The following is a 21072-nucleotide window of genomic DNA, read 5'->3' as shown; positions in this document are numbered from 1 at the left end:
TTAAATGGGTGAATTGTATCTCAGCCAACCTACTGCATAATGTATTTTTAACGGAATGAGTAAAGGTGATGGATGACAGGTTTGTCCTTCCTTGATGGTCAGGTCAGGACAGCATGATTTCCTTGGGTAGCAGGCACTGCTGGGGCGGCCCTGTCCCTGATTAATGAAATCCCACACTTGGACAGAACTGGAACAGAGGCAGTGGAGCAGGTTGTCTATGAGGCATTGGCCATCTTCTTAGAGAAGGCCCTCCATGTGACTTCCTCCAGGAATCCAGATCCTTGGGCAGCCTTTTTTTTTTTTAAGTTGCAATATTTAATAGAGTGAAAACAGCTCCCATACAAAGGGAGGGGACCCAAAGGGAGTTGCCGCTCCCTGCTCGAATGTCTGGGTTTATATCCCGATCATTGTCCCTTCCACTGTGCTTTCAGGCGATATATGATTTGACTATTTACCTCCTGCTTTAGCTTAATTTGTATTTTAGTGAGCCCTCTACTACCTGATTGGTTGGGTGTGAGCTGAGTTACAAGCCCCGTGTTTAAAGGTGGGTGCGGTCACCTTCCACAGCTAGGCTTAGGAATTCTTAGGATCCTTGGGCTCCTCTTGCTGCAGCCAGTCCATGGTCCAGGTCCATCTCAGCTATGTGACGGTGCACTCAGGGTGCTGTCACAGTGTCTTGTGTGTGCTCAACACACCCCTACTCACTTCTCTAGGACAACACAGGACACGTGATTCTTTGGTCACAGTTTTGGGTTCAGGCTGAGCTGCTTTGGGCAAGTGGGGCACCCTCCTGGGGAAGCCCCAGTCCAGGACACAGGCTGCCCTTCAGAGGGAGGGCTGGCTTGGGGGTGCTGGTGGCTTCCCACCACCGGCTGGGCCTCAGCCCTCACAGCATTCCTGCTGAGCACTGTGGGGCACCCAGGGCGCAGGGACATCAAGGATCCTGCCGCAGGCACACCTGTGCTGCTCTCATGAGGACCGTGTCCTCACTGTGAGGGATGAAGAGCAAGGCCGTCGGGACCTGCGTCCTCAAAATACCATGCACTGCACCGTTGAGAAGGGGGCCTGGCGGCTGGCAGAGCCATGCAGTGAGCGCCTCCCTGTGCTGCCTGCCACTCTGGGCAAGAGCCTGCAGCCCTCTGGTGATGAGGTCCCTCTTTTTTATGTGCACTACCCCATCATTTGTGATTATGATAAATTCATTATTCCTGTGTTCATCAGGAGCTGTCACTGTATACCCTTCTCCATGACCCTGGGCTGTCCTGTGAGGATGTTGTCAGCCGTGGGGCTGGCACTGTCCAGTCTGGCCCTGGTCAGCCCTGACCTCAGCTCTCCTTTTCTGACACACTGTCCCATTCCTTGGCCTGGCTTATCTTCCAGCTTCCTGGCAAAGTTCTGCTCCCTGAAGCAGGAAGAGGCTGACATTAATGCCAAGGAAGTGGGGCTGTGGGCCTCGGAGGACTGTGCTGCCGGGTGAGGGTGGCACTGAGCTGGCCACTCCCAGACAATGGACACAGCTGTGCTCTGGTGGGAGGGGTGGTGCAGGTGTGACCACGGCACTCTGGAGACAGCCTTCTGAGGCCTGTCAGCGGTATTGTGTCAGGGCAGGAGAGGACAGCGTCTTGCCCCCAGGAAGTGCAGTGTGGGCAGGAGACCCAGAGTGATCATGTGTTTGGAAGGCAGCTCCAGCCCAGCTAGGGGACCGGAAAAGTCCTCCCACCTCCAGGGAGGTGCGTGCAGCTCTGCCAGGGCATTGCCAGGTCCTGGGATGAACAAGACTCTTTGGCGGCCCAGAAAGGTCCCTGAAGGCAGCAGGGGCTGGGAAGAAGTGCCTGACAGCCAGTGACGACAAGGCACACGACTTGGAAAGAAACAGCTTTATTTTCAGCCTTCAACAGGTAGGGCAGTACTTAACTTCATCATGTGCTTTTGTGTGAATATCAAACAGCAAAATACTAGAACACAAACAGTTTTTCAGATTGGAGATCAAGTACTTTTTCTATCTTGAGTGTCATCTGTCTTGGAATTTAGCTGGGTTGAAAAGTAGTGGAATTGGCTGGGGCTGGTGGCTCACGCCTGTAATCCGAGCACTTTGGGAGGCTGAGGCAGGTGGATCACGAGGTCATGAGATCAAGACTATTCTGGGTAACACAGTGAAACCCCGTTTCTACTAAAAATACAAAAAAATTAGCCAGGCATGGTGGCGGGTGCCTGTAGTCCCAGCTACTTGGGAGGCTGAGGCAGGAGAATGGCTTGAACCCGGCAGGCAGAGCTTGCAGTGAGCTCAGATTGTACCACTGCACTCCAGCCTGGGCAACAGAGTGAGACTATCTGAAAAAAGTAGTGGAATTATCAGGAAATGGTATAGTGAGTCAGTTTCTAGCTGCAGGTAGGTGTGCCTGGCACTGACCAGCTGTGGGCACAGATCCAGGTAGCTCAAAGCACCGAGCGGGGCAGGTGCCAGTTCTGCAGTGCTTGTAGCCTCTTCTGCCACTTGGGAAAGTTGTTCTTCAGGGTCTGCTTCAGTGCAGGCAGGGTGGCACATGCTGCCACAGGCAGGCTCAGAAGCAGGCTAGGGGCGGTTAGAGGGCTGTCACCTTAAGCATCCCCAGGAGAGGAGTGTGCTGGGAGTAGGGCCTGCATGGCCCTCACCAGGACCCAGTGAGGCCACAGCCTCTTTTGCTTCTGTGCTGCCACCCCTCCTTCCCCACTCCCTCCCTGGGGCCCAGGCTGCAGGGCTGCCCTGCTATCCCCATGCCAGTGGGACTCACCATTTCTTGGAGAGGCTCTTGGTGGAGACTTTGGGGAACTGCATGGCTTCCTGGTCCCTGGGTGAAGGAAGAGTCAGCAGTGAGCCCCAAACAGGCCCCAGGAATGGGGCTGGGGTGACCAGGCACTTACCTGGGAGAGCTAGACTTAGCCTCCTCTGGGGCCACCTGAGGCCTCTGGCTCTTTTCCAGGAGGGACTTGAGGTACTGCAGCTGACAGGGACATCAGCATGGTGGGGCCCACGGCAGTGCCAAGTTGTCCAGGGGCACCCCCACCACCCAGGGCCTCAACTCTTGGGCCTGCAGGAGGTTGACATTCCACAACTGGCAGATGAGCACACTGTCAAAATGTGGTGGGCTTTCGCAGGTGCAGGGGCCAGGGTCATTGGGGGGTGTGCTCCCATCACCCCCCAAGCACAAGGGTGGGGCTGTGTAGCAAATCCCCCCAGCCTGCTCTGAAGACAGCGGCCGACACGGTCAGGGCTGCTGCAGCCTCCCCATTCAGTCAGTAGCCTCACAGCTCAGGCATAGAGGACATAGCCCAGGGCAAGCAGCAGTGCCAGGAAGGGCCCAACTCAGAACAGAGGCCTCAAAGGTGGCCAGCAGCAGCCAAAGCTAGTAGCTACCCAGGAGGCGCAGGCTGAGCCTGGGGCCATGGGCGTGGCCGGCTGCGTGCCTCTGCCCATGGGGCTTAGCAGGTGCCTGCTGGCCAGCGCAGGCTCATGAAATGGTAAAGAGACAGAAGCTGCCCAGGAAGTCATCCCAGGAACACACAGCCGCCTGCCATCTGGCCTGCAAAATGATGCACAGAGGCAGGGGGGCGTGGGGTGGTGGTACCACAGGCCTCAGGACAGCAGTGCCCCACCCCCACAGGCCACCCCGGGACTGCACCCTGCGCAGGAGCATCCAGAACCCTCTGAAGAGGCCAGGCTGGCCCTCCTGCCCACTGCGGTGGGTGGCAGATGACCACCGGAAGAGCACACAGACCAAGCTGGCAATCTCGTAGCTCTAAATGGGCTGCAGCTCTGGGTCCCCCTGGTGTACTCAGCGTCAAACCTTCACAGCCCACTGATGATCTATAAACCCAGGCCACAGGGACAGGTCAGAAAACGGCCCACACACAACTGAGGAGCGGAGCTGCATCTGTTCACGGGGGAGGAGGGAGCTGGGGACAGGTCAGGGCCCCGCCCATGCACCTCTAGGACCGGGGCCTCTCACCTGGTGCAGACCTCCAGGGGCGTGAGGATGAGTCTGTCCTCACCCACAATGCAGTCGAGGAGCTGCTGCTTTCCATTCTCATCCTGGGTGGTGCCCAAGACGAGTGTGAACTGCTTGAGCTGTGTTTCACTGAGTTGCCAGAGAGAAGCGTCTCTGCTCTCAGCATCAAGGTGAAGGGTGGGGACTGGTCTTCACCCCACCGGCCTCTTAACAGTGGCACCAAGGGGACACAGACATGACGCTCAAGGTGTGGGCCTGCCTCCCACAACACTGGCTTCAACTGAGTGGGGCCTGGGACTGGTACTTGGCTGACCACAGGCTGAGGGGGAGTGGGTCCTTTGAGGAAAGGGACCCTGATGGCTGTGAGGCAGGCCCCATAGTTCGTACAGGGAATATCTGGGGCAAATACTCCAGGGCCTCCTTCAGGTACTTGTCTGTCTTCCAGACACTGTCCTGCCCCATCTTGTTCAGATAGTTGGCTGGGTAAGAGCCATTGGTGTTCGTGGGGCCAAAGCCCAGCCACGACAGGAAGGAGCAGTCCGGGGGCTCTCTACACACTGGTCTGAGATGGACTTGGCCGTGTACTTGGGCTGCATGATGAGCTGAGCAAGGTGCAGGATCTGTGAGGGAGGCATGGGCAGGTCACTGGCAGGACAGGCCTGCAGTGCCACCCAGGCAGGCTAGCCAGGGGCCCCAAGAGCAATGCACAGCCAGACGAGCACCAGAAGGAGCAGCTTCTGCCAGAGTACTTTCAAAGACTAAAGGATGCTCTTGGAAATGTGAAATTTCCCAACCAACACTGCCTTTGTTATCAGAAAAAATCAGACTTCACTAAAACGGGGAAAGATGTGGCCTCAACGCTACGTCCAGCCTCCCTCCTTCCAGCTGGAACACAGCACTCTCCAGGCTCTGCTCCGCCCCACGGCTTCAGGGACCCTGAGGATGGGTGCCGGTGACCCACTCACCAGGATGCGGGCCTTTGCCCCTGAACGTTGGAGTGTGGTTCTCCAGGCTGTAGATGTGGCTCTTCACCTTGAACGATGCATCAGTGACTGCTGGCGGCCACTGTGACAGGAAGCTGCTGGTGAATGTGGGGACCTTGGGCCAGTGCTGGTTGTGGGGGCGGTGACAAGCTCTGGCTGCAGGAACAGCTGCTCACTTGGAAGGCAGGAGACGAACCTGGTGCCCACTTCCAGGGGCACAGAGTACTCAGCTACTGCCTGTGAAATTCTGGGGTGCCTCTGAGGTGTCTGGGGAGCCATGACTCAAGGGTGTCCTCCTAAGGCCCTGCCTGGCAGCGTCTCCCATGCAGTAGGTGGTTGACATGGGGAGGGTGGGTAGGGCAGCTGGTGGTTCACAAAGACCCCCCAGCAGTGTTTGCGGGAGGCAAACACCAGGAGGAGTGACAGAAGCCGATGCCCAACCCAGCCAGGACAAACATAGCAGAGACCAGGCTTGCCTCCTGAGACAGCCGCCAGGAGTCACCAGGGAGAAACGGGGCTGCAGCTGGGACTGCAGCCCCCCTCTGTGGGCACATCTGCAGCCCTTCACTCAGTGCCTGGTGGCTGCAGGGCAGGCGGCGTCCGGCCAGTCTCACACTTCACCATGCAGATGTGTCCCAGGAGTCTGCACAGCACCCTTTGCCAGTGCCCACTTTGAGCACGTGAGTCCCTGTTGCAGAGCTGCCACCCACCAGCAAAGGGCCTGGCCCCGGTCTGGCTGGGTCAGGATCTGCCAGGCTTGCCCAGGCTGGGGACTTACTTTTGGATCATCTTGGCCAGGTTAGGCTGGGCAAAGACTTTGGCCACTCAGAACATCATGAGTGCATGCTTGGGGCCGACCAAGTCTGTGGGGAGCTCGTGGTTCAGGAAGCTCACGAAGAGCTTGATGTACATCAGGTTCTTCTGGACAAAGGGCGCCCTGGGGAATGAGGTGGCAGGTTGAGGCCAGTCCTCCCACTGGGGGAGGGGCTGCAGCAGTCCATGCCTCTTCAAGACCCCTGCTTGTCCCTGGGCTTCCAAACTCCCTGGCCAAGGCGATAGGGTGTCAGATGATAGCTCATGGGGCCATGGGTGGGCAGAAAGGGCAGGTCAGAGGCAGGTGAGACCCAGGCCCTGTGAGGACGCTGCATCCTTAGCAAGGCTGAGGCCCCTTTCCAAGAGGACTGAGGCCACCATGGCAGAGGCCAGCTCAGAGCCAGAGGGGGGTGAGGGAGGATCCCCCAGAGGATCCAAAGGGAAAGGGCACAAGGGAAGAGGTCAGTGGCCAGGCCAGGTGCCACAGAAGCCTGGGGGTCTGCCACAAGGATCACGCAGGGGATGAGGGGAAAGCAGCCACTGCTTTGCTCTGTGCTGGTGGGGATCAAAGGATAGTTTGGGGCTCATTGAACATTTGGGCCAGAAGGGGGAGGGGACAGGGCAGGATGGGTCACCCACTGCTTCCATGAGAAACCAATTCTAGGGCCTGGCAAAGTTGAGCCTAGGAAGGGCTGGTCTGCTCCACAAAGCAGGGCCTGGGAGAGGAGCCCAGGAGGCCACTGGGGCCAGGGCCAGGCTGACCCCAGCAAAGGCCGCTGGCTTGGCCTCCACCCACTGGAGCAAGGTCCATCCTAGGGAGCCAGTGGCATGGCTGTGAGAAGAGGAGCTGAGGCTCACCATTTCTTCAACACACACCAGGACTGGGAGTCACTTTCTGGAGCCTGCTTGTCAGGCGCGCACCACCGTGGCTGCAGGTAGCTCAGCCACATTGCCAGGACCTGTGGGAGGGGTTGTGAGCGGAGGGCCCGGTGGCTGGGGGCCAAATCCTCCACTGGTCTGGAGTCCAGGTCCCAGGCGGCAGCTGGGTGGGACTGACTCTTCCCACTCCCCCAGAGGGCACAGGAGACTCACACAGCCCTGTGAGGTTTGGCTCTCTTGCTGGCCCTTCAGAAGCCAGGGCCATGGGCGAGCTTTTCCCAGCCCAGGGGGTCCAGTGCTCCCTGGCTGGGTAAGGGTAGGAACCTGTTTGGCAGCAGACAGGTGGGACAGGGCAGGGCTTTCGTGTACCTGAGGGTTGGCTTTGGAAACTGAAACAGAACCATGTGGCCCTCCAAGACACCCCGCCTCTCCAAGGCCTCGTGACAACACTTGTTCTCTTCATCCACCCCAGGGGACCTCCCTCATGAGGGTACACAGCGGACACAGGCACACGTGTGACGGGCCAATACAGCTCTGAATAATGCGTCCAGGGGCCAGTGGCCAACGCTGCAGGAAGGAGTTTCTGCCAGACCAACCTCGGGATGGTGGCCCTGCAGGGAATAGGGAGGGTCACCTGCTGCTTGGCCTGGTAAGGAGGCCTTGCTCATAGATGAGTCCGGGGCTCAGCAACAAGGGTTGGATCTGCTGGGGGAGAGCACCATGCACCTCCGAGAGGTCAGAGATGACCTTAGCACCATTCCTCAGAGGAAGAAACCAAGGTTCAGGGAGGTCAGGGAACATCCCAGGAACACAGCACACAGGCGGCCAAGCCAGTGCAACTCCTGCACACACCACCTCAGTCCCACACAAATAGCCCACTCTGCTGGCCCTGGTGGGCGGGAGTCAGGGCCACCACAGCCCTTCTCCAGACAGGGGTGGGGAGGAACAAGAGATGGCAGCACAGTAGGCTGTCTCTGGCCAGTCTGCAGAGAAGCTCTGGGAGCCAGAGATCACCTGGCAGCCCTGCCGGGCCATCTGGGCAGGGTGAAAAAAGCAGCTGCCTAGCCCTCCAGAGGCTTCACATCCTATGTGAGCAGGAAGGGACTCCCCTCACCCTGCCCCCCAGCATGCCCTGTGGTGAGGTCACTATGGGTGACACCTGAAGAGCGGCAAGAGGAGCAGATAGCAGCTGCAGGAAGCCACAAGGGCCACCCACTATTTCAACTCCTTCAGGGGGCTGGTGGCATGGGATTGGGAGGAGAGTGAGGCCTGCTCTGACTTCAGGCTTTTGGCAAAGACATGTAGATGCTTCAGTAGCAGGTGCACCACCAGCACGTGCTACTCAGTGGGCCTGAACCACTGCTAGATGGAGGAAGAGGGGGTCAGGGATGGGAAGGACTGCGGTGCCCACAGCACTCGGCCTCCAGGTCTGACCACATCCTTCCCTGGGCCATTTGCTCTGCTTCCACACAGGAGGCATGAGCCAGGCTGGTAGTGGGGCCACAGTGCCCTGGGACACCACTGTGCCTGGCACCCAGCAGATCAACTTGCACTGCTTGGTCTAAACTGCAACCAGCTCGTGGTAGGGGAGCACTTGGCCTAACACCCACACAGCCCACCCTGGGGAGGGCTCGTTAAGCAGACACATCTGCAGGGGGCCTCCCAGCCCTGACCCCTCCCCTCCCCACTGCTGCACACCTGCAGTGGGTGGCACAGGATAGACCTCACCAGGCTGTGCCCTTGGGCACTGCTTGATCCTCAGGGCAGGAGAAGGCTGGCGTCACCCCCAAGCTCTAGATCCAGGGTCTCCCACCTGCCTCCCAGATGTGTGCAGAAAGCACATGGAACCCAGGTGCGGTGCCTCAGACCTGGAATTCCAGCACTTTGGGAGGCCGAGACAGGAAGATCGCTAACGCCGGGAGTTTGAGATTAGCGTAGGTAACACAGGGAGACCCTGTCTCCACGAAAGATTTTTAAAAGTGAGCTGGGTGTGGTGGTGCACACCTATAGCCTTAGTGACTCAGGAGGCAGGGGTGGGAGGATCACTTGAGCCCAGGAGTTCAAGGGTGCAGTAAGCTAGGATCATGCCATTGCACTCCAGTGTGGGTGACATAGTAAGACCCTGTTGAAAAAATAAAACCCCATGGCTTCACTTTCCTCCCCGATTCCTTCCACCTGCTCCTCATTCTGGACACAGCCCGACTAAGGCTCAGCCCAGGAGAAGCTCCAGGCGTCACTTCCTCTGTTGCCCATAGACCGGTGGTCAGGAAAGCCCCAAGGCGAGCACAGTCAAGTGTATAAGGCAAACTTTTGATTTGCAACACAAGCAGGATCCTGGCGACCTAGCCGGAGAGGAGAGCCTTTCTGCCGCTGTGGGCTTCCTCTGGTTGCTCAGCATTAGGAGGGCAGGTGGGAGCATCCAGTGGATGAGGGCAGAGGAATGGGGGCGCTGAGGGCGGGACCCTGAGTCTGAGTGGATGTGCTTGCCTCTCCACACTTGCCCCTCAGCCCTTTGGGCCTCAACACATCTGCTGAGGCTGGTGCAGGGCATGGCCTCCAGGTATATCCTGGGAGGCTGCAGACCCCGCAGGGGTCACTGCCCACATCACAGTCCACTCAAGTCTCCATCAGGAAAATGTCCCACAGGTCCAGGTGACACCCCACAGATAGTGGCTGAGTCTGAGGATCGAGCTACGGGGTGAGGGGTATTTCCTTCTTTCTTGAGACAAGGTCTCTGTCTGTCACCCAGACTGGAATGCAGTGGCGTGATCCCGGCTCACCGTAGCCTCTGCCTCCTGGGCTCAAGGGATTCTTCCACCTCAGCCTTCTGAGTACCTGGGACCACAGGTACACACCACCACACCCGGTTAATTTTTGTATTTTTTTTGTAGACACAGGGGTCTTGCCATGTTGCCCAGGCTGGTCTCAAACTCCTGAGCTCGCCCCCTGCCCTCCACCAGGAACTAGAGAACTATGCCCACCTGTTGTTTGGCTTCTGAGTGAGGGGTGGATGGTGAGTCTCTATTCCCACCATCCAGCCTGTGCAATCTCTCTCAGGATAAGAAGCAGTAGGCTGAGCAGGGTCAGAAGCAGGAGGTGGGAACAAAAACTGTGGAAACATACTTTGGTGTGAGGGGACTGCATTTTTTGGCACATCTCCAAGGAATACTAGTGAAGCCACATTTCAACAAAAGCCTGCAAAAAAGTACTAGCTAGTCAAATTATTCTCAACAATGCTGCCAAGACCGTTCAGTGGGGAAAGGACAGTGCCTCCAACAAGAGCTGAGAGCACAGAATAGCCACATGCAGAACAGTAAAGCCGGGCCCTTCCTTCACACCATCACCAAAAACTAAAAGTCAGTAAGCAGCCCAAGGATAAGAACTAAAACCAGAAACTCTCAGAATAAAACACGGGAGAAAGCTTCATGACACTGGATTTGGCAGTGATTAATTAGATAGGATGCCCAAAGCACAGGCAACAAAAGAAAAAAAAAAAAAAAACAACTAGGCTTCATCAGAATCACTCTTGAGTATTGAAAGATACTACTGATAGAGTAAAAAGGCAACCAGCAGATGTGGTGGCTGATGCCTGTCATCCCAGCACTTTGAGAGGCTGAAACAGGTGGATGACTTGAGGCCAGGAGTTCAAGATCAGCCTGGCCAACATAGTGAAAATCTGTCTCTACAAAAAATACAAAAATTAGCTGGGTGTGGTGGGACACACCTATAGTCTCAGCTACTTGGGAGTCTGAGGTGGGAGGATCGCTTGTTCCCAGTAGTTTGAGGCTGCAGTGAGCTGAGATTGTGCCACTGCACTCCAGCCTGGGCAACAGAGTGAGACCCTGTCTCAAACAAAAAAGAAAAACACAAGCAACTCAAGTGTCCACTGGGAGATGAATGGATACACATAATGTGGTACATCCACACAATGGAACACTATTCAGCCTTAAAAAGGAAGGACATTCTGACACAGTCTGTAACATGGATTAATCTTGAGTTCATTTTGCTAAGTGAAGCATGCCAGTCACACAAATAAGTACTGCGTTGCTGCAGATAAATACTCTAGATATGAGATCTAGGAGTCAAATCCGTAGAAACAGAAAGCAGAATAGTGATTGCCAGGGGATGGGTGGGGAATTGTTTAATGGTTCAGTTTCTTTTGTTGTTGTTGTTAAAAGAGGCGGAGTCTCACTATGTTGGCCAGGCTGGTCTCAAACTTCTGGCCTTGAGCAATCCTTCCCTCCTTGGCCTCCGAAAGTGCTAGGATTACAGGTGTGAGGCCTCCATGCCCGAGCCGATTCAATGTCAAGTTTTGCAAGGTGAAAAGCATTCTGGAGATGGGATGCACAGCAATGTGAATGTACTTAACGCTACTGACTGTACACTTGGAAATGGTTAAAACAGTCCATTTTATGTTATGTATATGTTAAAAATTAAAATTGTTTTCTTAATTAAACAAAAAGGGCCAGGTGTGGTGGCTCACACCTGTAATCCTAGCACTTTGGGAGGCTGAGGCAGGCGGATTGCCTGAGGTTAGGAGTTTGAGATCAGCCTGAACCAACATGGTGAAACCCAATCTGTACTATAAATGCAAAAATTAGCTAGGCGTGGCAGTGGATGCCTGTAATCCCAGCTACTCAGGAGACTGAGGCAGGAGAATTACTTGAACCCAGGTGGAGGTTGCAGTGAGCCAAGATCTCACCATTGCACTCCAGCCTGGGTGGCAGAAAGAGACTCTTTCTAAAAAAAAAAAACTTTAATGCTTTGGTCTAGAAAACAACAGAAGCTTCCAGTTCTGCTCTATAAGCCTGTGTCATGGTCTCCTGCCCACTTCACGGCCAGCACAGCCCACAGTCCACACACCAGAGACCCATCTGGGCACCATGGTCCCCTCTGAACGGGAGTGATGGTTCCTACCATTCCACCCCTGGAGGAAGCTGTGAAATGACATGGAGGCTTCAAAAAGTGCAGCACCCCACATACTAGGAGTTCTGTACAAGGTGGGAGAAAGAATCCTATCTTATCTACATGCCAGGCTGTCAACAGTGAGGCTGTGGCTACCAGGTCAGCCCTAGGATCCAGTGTCAGAAGCAGCACCTGCGGAATCTTTCTAAGGTGTGCCTAGAAGACGCAGCCAGGACCTGAGAGATGGCCAGCACTCAGGAAGCGAGCCAGCCCACACCATCCTGAGAGGCTGCAGCCCCTCTGGGCAGACAGGGGACTCTGTCACCTACTACTCACATCCTCTGAATCAACTGAAGGCCTGTGGAGGCTGCACAGACCCCTCACCATTCAGTCATAAAAATGCTACTGGGGCAGGGCTTAATATCCACATGGTGGTAATCACAGGAAACATCTCCAACAACACAGGAGATGGACACCAAAAGACTCTGCAACAATTATATCACTATGGGCAAAATGAAACAACTCCCATGGACGGGATCCTGGGATGGAAAACATTGTCAATGACATATGATTTATTTTATGTTTTCTAAATGTCATAGCAGGAAAATATCAACAATTTAGAATCAGCCCCTGGCTGAGGGGCTGTCTCTGGGACTCTCCTGCACATAGTGGAAGGTGGCTGAACACTCTCTTTTCTTTCTTTTCTTTTCTTTTCTTTTCTTTTGCATTGGCACAATCTCAGCTCACTGCAGCCTCTGCCTCCCAGTTCAAGTGATTCTCCTGCCTCAGCCTCCTGAGTAGCTGGGACTACAGGTGGCTGCCAGCATGCCTGGCTAGTTTTTGTATTTTTACTAGAGACAAGCTTTTACCATGTTCGCCAGGCTGGTCTCAAACTCCTGACCTCAGGTGATCCACCCACCTCAGCCTCCCAAAGTGCTGGGATTACAGGCGTGAGCCACCACACCCACTGGCTGAACAGTTTCTTTTGAAACAGAAGTTGAGACCAGCCCAGCTCTCACCAGGAGCAGAGTTTCTGACCTCCAGATCGCATGGGAGGTGGGAGATGTTTCACTTTATGAGGCTAGTGTGGTGGAGGCTATAGGAAGCAAAGGGCATGGCTGGTGTCCTGAGGGAGACACAGAAACAGGTCCAAGTTACAGGCTCCCGCTGGCCTAGCCAGGGGCAATCTGGACATCAAAATCAATGGCAGTAGGGACTGATTGCAACTTATTCAGTAGCACAATGCTCCCCCCGCTCTGTGATCCACACTGATATCCCTGAATAAATAAATAGCAAACAGAAGTCTTCCTTACCACAGAGTGACCACAGACCCACTAATCAATGTAGGAGGGATGAAGTTAGAGAACCACCATGGCAACCGCCCTATTAAGAGCTGATTTGGTCCAGAATCAACAGTGAGGTCAGGCATGGGGGCCCACACCTGTAATCTCAGCACTTTGGGAGACCAAGGCAGGAGCATTTCTTGAGACCAGGCATTTGAGACCAGCCTTGGCAAGAAAGTGAGACCCTGTCTCTACAAAACCATTAAAACTTAAAATAGCTGGACACGGTGGCATGTGCTTGTAGTCCTAGCTACTCAGAAGGCTGAGGAGGGAGAATGGCTTGGGCCCAGGAGTTGAGGCTACAGTGACATATGATCATGCCAACTTCACTCTAGCCTGGGGTGACAGAGCAAGACCCTGTTTCTAAATAAGAAATTTCCAGCCTGGGCAACATAGCAAAACCCTGTCTCTACAAAAATACAAAAATTAGCCCAGTGTGGTGGTGCCTGCCTGTAGTCCCAGATACTTAGGGGGCTGAGGTGGGAGGATCACTTGAGCCCAGGAGGTTAAGACTGCCATGAGCCGAGATCACACCACCTCACTCCAGCCTGGGGTGAGAGAATAAGACCCTGTCTCAAAATAAAATCAGTTTGAAAAAAGGAGAGGATCAACAGCAGATGCTAATACTAGTGATAATTACAAAGTCTCCATACATCTTCCTGGTAAATCCTCATTGCCTTTTTTTTTTTTTTTAAGACAGGTTCTCATTCTGTTGCCCATGCTGGAATGCAATGATGCAATCACAGCTCACTGCAATTTCAGCCTCCTAGACTTAGGCCTCCCAAGTGGCTGGACCACAGATGCACACCGCCATGCCTGACTAGTGTTTTTCTTTTTAGTAGAAACAAAGTCATGTTATGTTGTCCAGGCACTCATTACTAATTTTTTTTTTGAGATGAGATCTCGCTCTGTAGCCCAGGCTGGAGTATAGTGGCATGATCTTGGCTCACTGCCACCTCTACCTCCAGGGTCAAAGCGATCCTCCCACCTCAGCCTTCGAAGTAACTGGAATTAAAAGTGCACGCCACCATGCCTGATGTAAATTTTGGGTAGAGATGAGGTTTTGCTATGTTGTCCGGGCTGGTCTGGCACTCCTGAACTCCAGTGATTCCCCCTGCCTTGGCCTCCCAAAATGCTGGGATTACAGGCATGAGCCACCACGCCTGGCTTCATGACTATTTAATCTGGGCACAAAGTATTTATTTTACAGGGACAAACCAGGCCGACGCCCTTTTGCCCAGTGATAAAGCTAACATCACCAGCAATGGGGCAAAGGGGCACTGCGGGCCTCCTGATGAGACGCTTGGCAAGGACCAGATGTCTCACTGCAGTGCTACTGCCAACAAAGCCCAAGCTGAGATCAGACAGCCCAAGGGGCGGCCCCAGGCAAGCCCCAGCTAATATCAGACAGCCCAAAGGGCGGCCGCATGCTTTGGAGGGGTCAGGATCAGGGAAGACAGAAAGGCCGAGGGACGATTCTGACTGAAGGGGATAGAAACATCACTGCACACAGTGGGCGAGGCTGTGCTGGACCCCAGCTGGGTAACGGGCATGAGTGGAGTAGCTAGTGATGAACCCCGAGTGGGCTCTGATGACTAGGTGCGGCCTAGTAGCAATACTAAATTCCTGGTGTGGTTATAAGCACTGTGAATATATAGGATAATGCGTTATACTAAGAGGTCAAGGGGTGTCTATTCTGTAGCTTACTCATATTGGCTTAGGGAAAAAAACGCATACAATAGAGATGGGATAAAACAGATGCAGCAAAGTGTTAGCAATTTGGAAATCTGGGTGAAGGGTCTATGAAAGTGTTTTGTTTTGTTTTGTTTCTTTTTTTTCTTGAGACAAGATCTTATTCTGCTACCCCAGGCTAGAGTGCAGTGGCACAATCATAGCTCACTGTAACCTTGAACTCTTGGGCACAAGTGATCCTCCCACCTCAGTCTCCTGAGTAGCTGAGAGCGTAATTGTGCATCACCGTGCTTGGCTAATTTTAATTTTTGTAGGAACAAGGTCTCCCTATGTTGTCCACGCTGATCTCAAATTCCTGGTCTCAAGGAATCTTCCTGCCTTGGCCTCCCAAAGTGTTGAGATTACAGGCATGAGCCATCATGCTTGGTCTGAACGTTCTTTTTATTATCTGTGGAAACTTTTCTGTAAGCCTGAAATTATTTCAAAATAAAAAGTTAGCTAGGTGTGGTGGCTTGCACCTGTAATCCCAGCTACTTGGGAAGCTGAGGCAGAAGGATTGCTGAGGCCAGGAGTTCAAGACCAGCTTAGGCAACACAGGGAGGCCTCCTCCTATATCTCTACAGAAAAAAAAAAATGTTTTTTTAAGTTAGCTGGCTGTGGTGATGCATGCCCATAGTCACTGAGGTGAGAGAATGGCTTCAGTGATGATTGTGCCACTGCATTCCAGTCTGTGTGATAGACTAAGATTCTGTCTTTAAGAAAAATAATGGCTAAGCCAGGTGCAGTGGCTCAAGCCTATAATTCCAGCACTTTGGGAGGCTGAGGTGGGCAGATCACTTGAGGTCAGGAGTTCAAGACGAGCTTGGCCAACATGGTGAAACCCCATCTCTATTAAAAATACAAAAATTAGCTGGGGGTGGTGACAGGTGCTTGTAGTCCCAGTTACTCAGGAGACTGAGCCAGGAGAATCACTTGAACCTGAGGCAAAGGTTGCAGCGAGCTGAGATTTTGCCACTGCACTCTAGCCTGGGAAAGACAGCGAGACCCTGTCTCCAAAACAAACCAAAAAAACAAACATAATGCCTGAGTGTGGTGGCTCATGCCCATAATCCCTGCACCTTGGGAGGCTGAGGCAGGAGGATCACTTGAGCCCAGGAGTTCCAGACCAGCCTGGGCAACATAACTAGACCCATCTTACAAAAAGTAAAAGCTGGGTGTGGGGGTGCAGCATGCCTATAGTACCAGCTACTTGGGATGCTGAAGTAGAAGGATCGCTTGAGCTCAGGAGGTCGATGTTGTGCTGCACTTCAGCCTGGGTGACCAAGCTAGACCCTGTCTCAAAAAGGAAAAAAAAGAAGAAGGCTGGGGGCGCAGTGGCTCACTGTCTCCCACCTATAATCCCAGCACTTTGGGAGGCTGAGGTGGGCAGATCAGTTGAGGTCAGGAGTTCAAGACCAGCCTGGCCAACATGGTGAAACCCTGTCTCTACTAAAAATACAAAAATTAGCCGAGGGTGGTGGCACATGCCTGTAATCTCAGCTACTCAGGAGGCTGTGGTGGGAGAATTACTTGAACCTGGGAGATTGAGGTTGCAGTGAGCCGAGATCGTGCCACCGCACTCCAGCCTAGGTGACACAGTGCGACTCCATCTCAAAAAATATATAAATAAAATAAAATAAATAAATAAATAAACCCAAACCATATATATATAATTTCTTTTCTTTTTTGTGTGTGTATGTGTGTGCACAGTGGTGCGATCTCAGCTCATCACAACCTCCGCCTCCTGGGTTCAAGGGATTCTCCCCCCTCAGCCTCTCGAGTATCAGGTGCCTACCACCACGCCCAGCTAATTTTTGAACTTTTAGTAGAGACAAGGTGTCACCATGTTGGCCAGGCTGGTCTTGAATTCCTGACCTCAGGCGATCCCTCCACTTCGGCCTCCCAAAGTGCTGGGATTACAGGCGTGAGCCACCACTCAGCCTATATGATTTATATATTATATATATAATTTCTAAAAGAAAAAATTAAAAAGACCCAAAATGTTAAAACAGGCCGAAAAAAAAAAAAACAGGCATAAAAAAAACCACTTGGCAGCTGAATTGTGCATCTGACAGGATATGAATCAGCTTCACCTCCAAGTCCTCCACAGGATCAGCAACATTTCAGGGTCACTGATCACTGCCGCCACCTCGGCAGCGTCTCCTCCCTGCCACTCCCTTTCTCCCCGCCACTCTCTGGGGCATCTGTTCACATGTGTGAATTACAGGTAGAGGTTCGGCCTGGTCTGCACATGCTAGCAGATTTGGGATGGGCCAGCATCTGCAGGAAGGGGCCTGCATGCAGCCTCCCTGGGAAGGCGATGGGCCAGAGAGATTGAGGAGGGTCAGAGGTGCATGGGCAGCTGCTGCTGGAGCATGAGGTTCTCCTGGAAAGTCAGCCAGGAGGCCCTGGGTTAGGGCCCACTGAGGCCCCAGCACAGCCAGACATGAGAAGCCTTGGTTCACACTCCCCACCTGTGCAGTCCGGCATCAGGCTCAGCCTGTTTGGACAGGCACAACAGGTTCCTTGGCCAGACCCTCCCCATCAAGACCTGCTCATAACAATCAGGACAGCTTTACCTGGGAGCTGATGAGGGTCTGGCTTCCCTGGGCTGGAGGAGAGTGTAGGGGGGCACATTGCCTTCAGTGGGCAGGAACCACAACAGGTACCTGTCCATCAGGATGAAGTAGGCACATCTGAAGTACAGACGTGGAGGGACATAGGGAGTGGCTGGAAAACCAAGCTATTTGTTAGCGTGGGCTCTGGGCACTGCCTGGCCACCGAGCACTGGCAAGTGCAGGGAAGCCCAGGGCCATGGCCCCACTCCTCCCAGCAGGAGGCATCTCTTCCCTACATTTTGAGTGACGAGGCTCAAGGCAAAGGACAATAGGTAATACTCCAACAGATCTGACAGCAGTGTCGGGCAAACACACAGGGTTGCTGGGCCACCCACCAAGTGTCAAGTGCTGGGCCACCCACAGCCTCCCTACCTCAGGGCCACCAAAGGATACTCAGGACTAGATTCAGGCCAAGGTCCCCAGTGAGGGGGAACCGGACCTTGTTGTGGTACAGGGGACTGCCGGGGAGGATGCAGTCCTGGATGGACACCTTCACAGGACCCCTGCAGAGAGATGCAGCGAGGCTGTGGGCAGGTGCTGGAACATAGTGCCTGATACGTGGTGCCCCATGCACAGCAGCCCTTTGGGAAGGCTGCTGGGGAAAAGACCTGCAAACAGAACCCACCTGTGGGGACAGTGCCTGTATCTGAGCAGTGCCTGTACAAGAGTCTTTGCTTAGAACTTCTCCTACCATCTCATAAAAGGCTGCAGACAGCAAGGGTAGCAGCCATGCAATACCCATCTCCTTTGTCTCTCAACCCCCAGAGCAAATCACTCCTCAATTTGTCCTCGGAAGACTGGAGGAGACTGCCCATCACCCCAGGGCTGTGCGAGGTCCACTGTCCCGAGCACCACTCCCACCACTGTGGTTTACTTACAGGCAGGAAGGAGATGGGAAAGTCAAACTTACAGTCTTCAGCTTGAAGCTTATAAACCAACTTCATCGTTGGGCCATTGAACATGAAATTGACCAAACAAACAAAAACAGGGCAAATAAACTGCAAATTATCTTGCTTTGATTGTTTCTTAAGAAATCAAGAGAGTGATTTAAAGGTGGAATCACCGTGAGAAAGCACTCAGCCTCTCTCAGGTGACAAACCTACCTTCCCAGGATTGAGAAACTCCATCACGATGCTGTACTCCTCAGGATCCACATGCCCCTGTAAGCAGCGGAGGTTCCAGCCAACGAGGACACCATCTAGGCTGCCGAAAATGCTCTCTACCAGCCATGGGAAGATGGTTTGCAGCTCCTCAAACAGTATGTGGTGAGGCCGCGGCCAGGACCAGCACCCACTCCTGCCCTGGCTCCAGTCCTGCACCGCCTGCTGCCCAGCTCCCTCTGAGGAAGCCACTCCCTGGCTGAGACCCAAGGAATCAGCCCTGCACCCAAAGGAATCCTGGTGTGATGGTGCCAATGAGAAGAGAAGCTTTGGATTCTTCCAATGTGGTACATGGCATACCAAGCAGCGTTACTTTAGACTTGGGCCAGTTAAATAAGTCAGCCTCTTAACAAGATACATTTTTTGTGTGTGATAGAAGACTAAGAAAATAAAATAAAAGCAATGAAGAAAACAAAAAATATAAAATAAAAAAATAAACAAAATACATTTTTTTTGAGACAGGGTCCTCACTCTGTTGCCCTGGCTGGAGCGCAATGGTGCAATCACAGCTTACTGCAGACTTAACCCCAGTGTCTGGGAAGATGCAAGGCCCCAGCCAGGGTTTGAGCCTGCAGGGAGAACATGCAGCTAACCAAGTCAGAGTGGTCAAGGCACTCTCTCAGTCAGGACAAAGGAAAAGCTGGGGGGATGAAATGGAGGATCCAAGACTGTGAATCAAGCAGGGGACACATGCCCCAGTTAGAGCCCACGGGGCAGACCCTGCCAGGCTGGAGCAGAGGAGAGCCCTGGCCAAGGCACTGCACGTGGAGGGCTGTGACCCCACAGGCAAGCCTGCTACCCAGGCACATTTGTCCCCTCAAGGGTCCTCTCAGTCGGTCTTGCTAATGCTGTCAACACCCTGAGCCCAGGGAAATCCATTAAAGTAAAGCTCTGGCCCAAGTGTCCTTGCAGGTCTTTCTTGGCTATCTTCACAGAAAAGAGTAAAGTAAGCAAATTACAAATCAAAGAAACTCTGAACCCGTGGTCTTCATCTGAGTGAGACTCTGGCGGTCAGAAGGAAAGTCTCAAGCATTCAGACTGTGACAGGAACCCAGTTGTGGAATCACCAGCTAAACCCAAGAGGAAGAGGCTTGGCCACTGTTTGCAGAACACTCGGGTAGGTAGGAAACAACGCAAGAGCTTCCAAAATCAAAATCAGAAACCCGATTCCAGGACTTGGTGACTGCAATACTTCCTGCCTATCACTGTCTGGAGCAGCTGAGATGCACGGTCCAGCGTGAACACACCTAGAGGATGAGGCGGCGAGCCCGTTGCTGCTGCCACTGCTGGCACCGTGAGGGCAGACCAGGTTTACTGTCCAGGCCAGGTGTGGACCCGCCGTGCCTACCGTTCCCTAAATGGACCTGTGGTGTGTGTCCTTTCAAAACGTTCCCTTGGCAGTGTGCTCTCTGCATGGCTTTGCTCCTGGGACACATCCTAAAGGGTCCCCTGCACACACTGCCAAGGGCTTCTGGGACATGACCTGTCTTCAGTGGTTCTGGGCCTCAGGACTCAGGGCTGATGCAGGGTCTCTAGCTGAAGTGGCTTTGATGGAAATGTGTAGACACCAGTGTTGCTCAAGGAGCATGAGGACAGTAGGTGTTGCAGTTACGGGGCTCGCCCATTCCTAATCATTGTGCTTTGTGTCTCCTCAGAGAGAAACAAAGGCAGCACTGCCCTCAGGGGGGCATTGGCCCTGGTGGAACACAGCAGCCACAAAGCATCCGGCCAGAGGATGCCCCACCTGCCCAGCACTACCAGGCTGCCCAAGGGGGGTGGGCATGGGAAGAGCCCTACACGGAGAAGCACCTAGGATAGGGCAGAGACTTGCCACATCGCTGTCCCCAGCAAAGGCTATATGTTGTCTCCTTCAGTTGATGATAAACTTTTCTGAGATGCAGAGCATCCAGTCAGACATTCTCTACCTTTTTTTTATTATATAAAGGCACAGACTTAGAATGACATTTTTGTGCCATTCCTTGTTGTGCCACAGCTGAACTAACCAGGTCTCTTCACCATGGGTCAACTTCCTGGACCTGATTTGGGTTCTGAGAAAAGGCATTTGGAGTGCCAGGTCTTCTATAAAGACGTCAGCAAGCTTCACTTGAACTGAAAGGTGGGAGGTTTTCTATCAAGACGGTTGATTGACAGTGCTGAGGGGCAGAGTGGCTGTGTGTGTGCATGGAGGGCAAACGCTGTCTTCCAGGTTACTGTGGAAGGCTGGGTGTGTTGTGACCGTCTGTGGGTCACGAATGCTGTGCAGTACACAGTAACACTCTTTCCCCCTTCTAAAATGTCCTGACCTTACACATTTGACCCACAGCTTTAGGGATTTCATGGACAAGCCCCATCCACAGACCTCAGATTTAAACACTCCACCTGTAGACTCTTCTTTTTAGCCAGCATCACCCATCAATAGAGAAGCCCTCAAAATTGCAAATTCAATTGAAAACCCTGACTCTGCTTTCCTAGAATTTAGGAAATCTATACACTGAACACTTGGCTTTGAAGAAACAGTTTTCTCCATGTCAAGTTACTTCCGTAGCAGCTCCTTAAGTACGTACCGTCCGGCTGCACCCAACCCCACACCAGCAGGTCAGGCTGGCACCCCACCATTATCCATGCCAGCTCTGGGGGTCCCACCTGCTCCTGCA

At 53.4% G+C, this 21072-nt stretch overlaps 1 pseudogene; it reads right to left on the bottom strand.

The window, feature by feature from the left end:
* Nucleotides 1-2436: 2436 nt before the first annotated feature.
* On the bottom strand, nucleotides 2437-21034 carry LOC116467472 (sphingomyelin phosphodiesterase 4-like; annotated as a pseudogene).
* Between the last annotated feature and the right edge of the window lie 38 nt (nucleotides 21035-21072).

The sequence above is a fragment of the Hylobates moloch genome, unplaced genomic scaffold, assembly GCF_009828535.3.
Source record: "Hylobates moloch isolate HMO894 unplaced genomic scaffold, HMol_V3 SCAFFOLD_4, whole genome shotgun sequence".
Classification (NCBI taxonomy): domain Eukaryota; kingdom Metazoa; phylum Chordata; class Mammalia; order Primates; family Hylobatidae; genus Hylobates; species Hylobates moloch.
Note: the sequence above shows the minus strand (reverse complement) of the source record. Positions and strands in the feature narration are given on the sequence as shown.